Source organism: Sus scrofa, chromosome 15 (genome assembly GCF_000003025.6).
Source record: "Sus scrofa isolate TJ Tabasco breed Duroc chromosome 15, Sscrofa11.1, whole genome shotgun sequence".
In the NCBI taxonomy this organism is placed as follows: Eukaryota; Metazoa; Chordata; class Mammalia; order Artiodactyla; family Suidae; genus Sus; species Sus scrofa.
Window position 1 is genome coordinate 44,507,512 of NC_010457.5, and position 8,230 is coordinate 44,515,741.

The 8,230-nt window shown below is 39.7% G+C and overlaps 1 long non-coding RNA gene across 1 annotated transcript; it reads right to left on the minus strand.

The window, feature by feature from the left end:
* Positions 240-6,524, minus strand: LOC106506216. Its single transcript, XR_001301382.2, has 3 exons — positions 6,484-6,524; positions 5,318-5,349; positions 240-434 (listed from the first exon to the last, which is right to left on the minus strand). It is a non-coding gene; the product is annotated as an uncharacterized LOC106506216 (long non-coding RNA).

Below are 8,230 nucleotides of genomic sequence, written 5' to 3' on the forward strand. Positions count from 1 at the left end.
GGTCACAAGCTGATCCCCTAGGGGCAATCGTCACATATATGTTCATGAGCTAGGGGAGAGATGGGGTAAAGATTGTTGTCCAGTTAATGCTTGGGTGACTGTCAGCACCAGCCGGGCGCCGGGGCTCTGGCCACCCACACTCAGTGTGTCAGCATACAAAGGCTATTGGCCTTCAGCCCTTCCCTTATTACTAGGCAATAAATTAAACATAATTTCTGGACAGTCCACTTCCCTGGAGAGGGTTTATTCCAGTAAATTATGTAGACCTTGAGGCTCTGAGCCTCTTCCAGAGTTCCAGGTAATTCTACTCCAGGAATCTCTGCCAATTTCTCTGCCCTCCCACTTACCATTACAGATGGTGAAGTTCCTGGACCCAGAAAGCGGTTACTCTAGCTTCATCTGACACATTGCCAGTCCGACTGCCCACGGATAGACTGACGGAAAGAAGGAGACAAAGGAAGAGCTTCAGAAAAGTGAGATTGATCACGGAGTCCAACACACCAGGCTTATCTTAGCAAGAGAGAGGGTGGCCTATCCTTCAGGAGCTCCAGTCAGAGGCATCTGAGAAACCTAATCCTTATAGATAACCATGGTCTCCCCAGACTCTGCCAGGGATAACTCAATTCTCCCATGAAGGAAAGTCCCATAGGATGAATTCCAACAGGAAGGCAGAGATGCAGAAAAGAGAGAGAGAGACTCAGGGGGAAGAAGTTCTCCCAGACATAGAGCTCAGCTGACTCCAAATGAGATGATGGGACCCAATGAGAAGGGAAGGAGATAGTTTACCTGCCCTTTGCACCTGCTATCCTTGAGGTGTGGTCCATACACCAGTACCTATCTTTGAGCTGTTTGTTAAGTGCATATGACAAATACAGAAATAACTGTTTAGAAACTTTGAAAGCAATTTGGAAGAGTAATTTTCTGTCTGTTGAAAGTTGGGACATGTATTTTACATGTCTTTTTTTTCTGGAAATTAATTTGTATCCTAGTTTACAAAAATATAGATCTGGTAGAGATTGTTGGGGGGGGTGGAAATCTGGCTCTTCTTCAGAAATTATTTGAGAAGCCCTAATTTAGTTAACTCATGGTAAGAGCATCTTCCTTCTGCTGACACACACTTCACCTGCCCTCCTGTCCTGGCCAGCATACCTGAGAGCATCTGCATGCCTCTAGCCAGAAAAGGAACAGAGGCTTTGGAGAGGGAGCATATGGAAATAACAGAAAGGAAAGAAAATAAATTTATTTATTTATTTATTGCTTTTTAGGGGCCCCATCTGCAGCATATGGAAGCTCCCAGGCTTGGGGTAGAATCGAAGCTGCTCATAAAGCAAACTTGGTCATATAGCAAAAGGTCATTGTAGTGGAATATTACTCAGCCATAAAAAAGAATGAAATTATGCCAACTGCAGCAACATGGATGGACCTAGAGATTATCATACTAAATTAAGTAAGATAAAAACAAATACCATATGACTTCACTTATATGTGGAATCTAAAAAAAAAAGATACAAAAGAACATATGTATAAAACAGAAACAGACCCACAGACATAGAAAACAAACTTATGGTTACCAAAAAGAAAAGGCAGGGGCAGGAGATAAATTAGGAATTTGGGATTAACAGATACACACTACTACATATAAAATACATGAACAAGAACCTGCTAAATAACACAGGGAACTCTATTTAATATTTTGTAATAACCTATAATGGAAAAGAATCTGGGAAAAAAGAATCTGTAATGGAAGCTATATACACACACATATATATAAAACTGAATCACTTTGCTGTACACCAGAAACTAACACAACACTGTAAATCAACTATACTTCAATAAATTAAAAAAAAAAATCATTGTAGCAAATGCCAGTGCCCTGGCCATGCCCCTCAGCCTTAACACTGAAACACAAGCATCCAAAGTCCTGAGCGCTTTCTCCATTTCCAGAGATAGCTCTGCCTGCAGGCAGGGGATGGTGGGAATTCCGGAGAATTAAGCTACTCAGCCCCACCCCAGGGGCCAACAACCAGGGTCTGGGGCAAGTGTTTTGATCCACTTTGGCTCCCAGTGGATTAGCCTCCACCAGCCCAGAACTGATTGGCTCAATGTCCCACCCACAGCTGCTTTCCTGCCCTGTCTCATGTCCCTCTCTACTGCCAGTTTTTAGCACACTTTCAAATAATGACTTGCCTTGAATCCTGTCTCATTTAGGTCCCATGCGCTCAGCTTACTTATTCATAACAAAAGAAATCTGGCAGAGCCCACCTTAACTAAGTGAGCAAATTTAGCACCACCAGTAGTGGGACAGACTGATTCCATGGAAAGTACACATCACCCATGAAGTATTCTTGACAAAAATCTTCAAGCTCAATTCAGTCCTAACAATCACAGTTATGGGTTGAACTGTGTCTCCCCCAAATTCATATATTGAAGGCCTAATCCCAGAACCTCAGAATGTGACCATATTTGGAAATAGGGTCTTTGCAGAGGTAGTTAGGTAACAAAATAAGGTCATCCTAGAGTAGGGTGGACCCTAAATCCAATGAGTGGTGTTCTTCTATGAATACCATGTGAAGACAAAGGCAGAGATTGGAGTTGTGTTGTCCAGAACCAACCAGAAGCCACCAGAAGCTGGCAGAGGCAAGAAAGCATTCTCCCGTAGAGACTCTGGAGGGTATATGGCCCTGCCACCTCCCTGATCTTTGGACTTCCAGCCTCCAGAACTGTGAATCAGCATTTGAATTGTTTCAAGTCACCCGGTTTGCAGTGCTTTGTTACAGCAGCTCTTGTAAGCCGATAATGCAAAATTTCAGATTGTGAGATGATCTACAGGACAACTTGTATCATTCTTTAGAAATAGCCATGACATAAACAACACCAACACACAAAAAACTGGATGGGGGAATATTCTAGATTGAAGGAGACTAAGGAGACATGATAATTAAATGTAATACGTGACTTTTTAAAAAATTATAGTTGATTTACAATGTGTTAATTTTTGTGGCATAGCAAAGTCATTCAATTCACTTATACATACATACATACATACATACATATATATGTATACACATATATTCTTTTTCATATACTTTTCCATCACGATTTATCTCAGGATATTGAATATAGTTCCCTGTGCTATACAGTAGGCTCTTATCTATCCATCCTATATATGCTAAGTGGCACCTATTAACCCCAAAATTCCACTCCATCCCTCCCCCACCCCCCAACCCCTTAGCAACCACAAGTCTGTTCTCTATGCCTGTGAGTCTGTTTCCATTTTGTAGATGGGTCCATTTGTGTCATATTTTAGATTCCACATATATGTAATATCACATAATATTTTTTTCTCTTTCTGATTTTGTAGTGTGTGACTCTTTTTTTTTTTTTTTTTTTTTTTTGTCTTTTTGCTATTTCTTGGGCTACTTCCTCGGCATATGGAGATTCCCAGGCTAGGGGTCGAATCGGAGCTGTAGCCACTGGCCTACGCCAGAGCCATAGCAACGCGGGATCTGAGCCGCGTCTGCAACCTACACCACAGCTCAAGGCAATGCCGGATCGTTAACCCACTGAGCAAGGGCAGGGATCGAACCCGTAATCTCATGGTTCCTAGTCAGATTCCTTAACCACTGGCCACGACAGGAACTCCCTAGTGTGTGACTCTTGATTAGTTCCTGGCTATTAAAGGACATCTGAGAAAATCTGAATGTCAACAGATAAGATTATGATACCAAGGTTAAATTTCTTGGGTTTGCTAATGCTGCTATGGTTATACAGGAGATTTCCTCATTCTGAGGAATACATGTCATGATGTCTACAATTTATTTTCTAATGGTTCAAAGGAAACTATAACAAAGAAAAAGCACATGTCCCCACATACAGATCAATCAAGCAAATGTGGCCAAATATTACCATCTGGTGATTACAGGTGACAGGTAAAAAAATGCACCACTCTTTCAACTTAAGTTTTGAAAATTTTCAAGATCATAAGTTTAAGGCACAACTATATTTTTTGTGGCTGCGATTTATGACGATCAATACTCTCTCACAGATATGACGCCTACACTTATTTTCTAACAAAAATAACTAGTCGGGAACAAACTGGTTTTGTTCAATTCACATCTTGTTTAAGCAGGTGGATATGAGAGAGATAAGATTGCATCTCCTTTGAGAAACCAGAAGGAAATGAGCAGATCATCTGTCTAAAATTTATATCCCTTTGGGAATGTGCAGCAGTTCCTGTGCATATATATCATTCTGCCTCTTTGTTGTTGTTGTTTTGTTTGTTTTGTTTTTTAGGGCCACACCAGCAGCATATGGAGGTTCCAAGGCTAGGGTTGAATCAGAGCTGTAGCTGCTAGCCTACGCCACAGCCATGGCAAGGCAGGCTCCAAGCCAAGTCTGCAACCTACACCACAGCTCACTGCAACACCAGATCCTTATCTCACTGAGCAAAGCCAGAGATAGAACCTGTGTCCTCATGGATGCTAGTCAGCTAATCTAGCTGAGCCACGACGGGAACTCCTATCCTCCTGTCTCTTAAGTAATCTAGACTCTAGATGTGTCATTGGGCAGACATCCCATAAAACCAACACACACCCTTGAACACCACATCCAACAAGTGATTTTCTAAAATAAACACATTATTGAAATTTCATCATGATGGATGATACAGATAAGCAGTTTTGAATTTTTCCATTTCTATCACGCTTACCACTAACAAGTTGATTTTTTGAGTCTATCGGGTTTTATGAAACAAGATATTTGGCAAATTAAACCATCCTATAAACAAAAATATCGAAAAAAAACCCACACAAGTAATTTTCTGAGTTTCAACTGACTTGTATTTTAGCCTTGAAAGACCAGTATTCCAGATTTAGCTTTTATGATTCTTTCTGAGGTTATCATAAAATGCTATGACCTTAACTCATGGAATAAACCTTTTAAAATATATTTTCCTCATTCAGTTATATAGGTTCAATGTTTATGTGACAGTGTTGAGAACTCTGAATATGTTTCTATCATACTCAAAGTATTTCTACTCTTTGGACACCTCAGGGTAATTTCCAACATTATGACAAATATAAAAACCTGAATGGCTGAACTTGTGAATACAAAGAAGTTATATTAAAGCCTTATAAAACATCTCTCAAAAGGATCTATCCAGTCATATATTAGACTTCATTTCTAGAACATAAAACTTGATTTTTACACTGGGGACTCTCTGGAATAGTTGCTCCATATGGTTCCAGACTTTGCTTCAAGCACAATAGTTAAGAGCACCTCTGGCATTACCACAAAAATAACAAGAAGGAAGATGTACCTTGATCTGGCCATAACTGTTAGCTGCAATATCTGTAAAATATAACCATGTATATTTTGTTAATTTTTAAACTTACATATTTTTTATTCAGTATCAAATATAAACAGAATGTAAATTTCAATTGGTCAAAAAATGACCGATGAGGGAGAATCAGGTACAGACTTCTCCAGTATGCCTCTTCACTGTTGATTATTTCCCCTTTTGGAAACTCCTTCCCTGGCTTCCATTCTCTTTGTTTACTTAACTTCTCTATTTACTTAAGTTTAGTCTTTGTTTACTTAACTTCTCTGTTTACTTAAGTTTAGTCTTCCTTCAATAGTTCCTCTTCCTCCAATCACTGCTTCAATATTATCTTTCCCTGCAGACTTTGCCTGGCTCTCTCTTCATCCTGCACACTTTGTCTGAGGTTCCTATGCCTGGTTTCACCTAACACTGATGACTCCAAAATATCTCTTTGTAGCTGACAAATTTTTTTTAGAACTTCAAAATCAAGTATGTTTCTTCCTGCTGGACATCTCTGCTTATATGATCCATAGATAACTCAAGCACAACATGTCCAAAAACCATACAATCTTTCCCCCAAATATGTTTCTTGTTCTGCATCCCCATGCTCAGCAAGTGATATCCTTCTCCCAACATGAAACCTTGGGATTATTTGAGACTTTTCTCTCTCCCTTGCCCTAGAATTTGTTGTGCAATGTATCCGATTGAAACTATAGCCTAAGGAGTTCCCGTCGTGGCTCAGTGGTTAATGAATCTGACTAGGAACCATGAGATTGCGGGTTTGATCCCTGGCCTTGCTCAGTGGGTTAAGGATCTGGCGTTGCCTGTGAGCTGTGGTATAGGTTGCAGATGCAGCTCAGATCCCGTGTTGCTGTGGCTCTGGCATAGGCCAGCGGCTCCAGCTCTGTCTGATTCGACCCCTAACCTGGGAACCTCCATATGCCACGGAAGCGGCCCTAGAATTGGCAAAAAGATCAAAAAAAAAAAAAAAAAAAAGAAAGAAAGAAAAAGAAAAAGAAAAGAAACTATAGCCTAAATATCTTCTAAGTCTCTCTCTAATTCTCCATCTTCACTTTTAATAACTTGACTGATGACTCAACATTTCTGTAATATTCCAAAATCATCTCCCTCTTTTGGAGACTATTTGTGAATCTACTCCTTACATTATTGTCAGAAGGACTTTTTTTTTTCTTTTTTCTTTCTTCCTTTCTCTTCTTCTTCCTCTTCCTCTTCCTCTCCCTCTGCTTCGCCTTCTTCTTCTTCTTTTTTTTCTTTTTAGGGCTGCACCTGCAGCATATGGAAGTTCCCAGGCTAAGGGTCAAATTGGAGCTACGACTGCCCGCCACATCCACAGCCACAGCAACTTGGGATCTGAGCCGCATCTGTGACCTACACCACAGCTCACAGCAACACCAGATCCCCAACCACTGAGGGAGGCCAGGGATCAAACCCAAGTCCTCATGGATACTAGTCAGATTCGTTTCCACTGCATCATAACGGTAACTCCAGAAGGATTTTCTTAGTATGCAAATAATATCACATCCCTTCATTGCTCAGAATCCTTCAACACCTCCCTTTTATTCTCAGGGAGCATCAAAACTCCTTAGAATCCTCTACATAACTCTCTCTGATCTTGTTTTTGGTCCATTCACGCCTGTTATGCCACAATAGTGAACCGCATTTAATTTCCAAATCTTGCTCTTCTGCCTCACACCTCTTTGCCTTTGCACAGACTGCTTTTTTCCTTCTGGAATGACTTTCTCCATTGGCTTTCCTAGCTGACTCCTACTGACCTTGAAGGAGTGAGCTCAAGCATCAACTCATCTGGGAAGACTGTCCCAGTCTGACTAGGTACCTCTCTATGTGCTAGCATGCTAATCTGTTTATATACCCACCATGCAATATAATAAAGGATATTAGTTTATCTTCTTGTCTGTGTCCTTCACTGGATCATGAAATGTCAGAGTCTGTCTTTTTAATCTCTATATCCACATGGCTTGGCATATAGTATTTGCAAATAAACTTTTATTAAATGGAAATTTCTGTTAAAAACTTGCATCAAAAAAGGAGTTTCAGTGCATTAGGTCACTCAAGTATTATAGTTAATATTGAAGTTGAACTTTGATGGTGCTATCCGCAATCAAACACTAGTTTTTCTTAGTATCAAGTGACCAGAGATGTTGCTACAGAAAGGAAAAAATAAATTTTAAAATTGTCAACGAGAAGTTGCTCTAATGGTTGTAAATTCTCTAACAGATTACACTAGAACCATTAATAACAGATATTGTTGTTTTTCCAAGTTCTCAATATAGTTGTATTCATATGAGAAACCTAGCTATTTTTCAGCACTCTGGATCTCACTTAAGCATTCTAATTTGCACTCAGCTGAACTGCAGCTAGCTTGAGATTTAGAGAGGAAATACTCTTTCATCATTTATAGAACAAGTGTGGCAGGTTCTATAATCTTTATGAGATTCATATGAACCACTGATTTGTGACAACATCAGTTGACATTTTATAGATCATCAGAATCTTCCTCAAGGCAGAAATTTACAGTCTTGTTTCTAATAGCCAGCAGTCACAGAAGTATTCATGTACCTGCTAACATTTATATTCTTGAGCCTCACTGTACAACTTCATTGTACTGGATAATCTTTGACAGCAATTCTTTCCCGTTTTCAATCATTCTTGGTTATGAAGCTATAAAATTATGAAAACATGAGGATTAGAATCTTCTTTTAACATTTTCCTTGACTATTTTTTAACTGAACAAAAATGTAATTATTCAGCGATGTGGAGACTGGCTTAAACACTTCATTTCTTTTTATTATCAGGCTGCTTCTTTCCAAGGAAAAGGGATACTTTGTTCCTTCAGCATGGAGGACAGAGAATCTTTAACCCTCTGGAGTT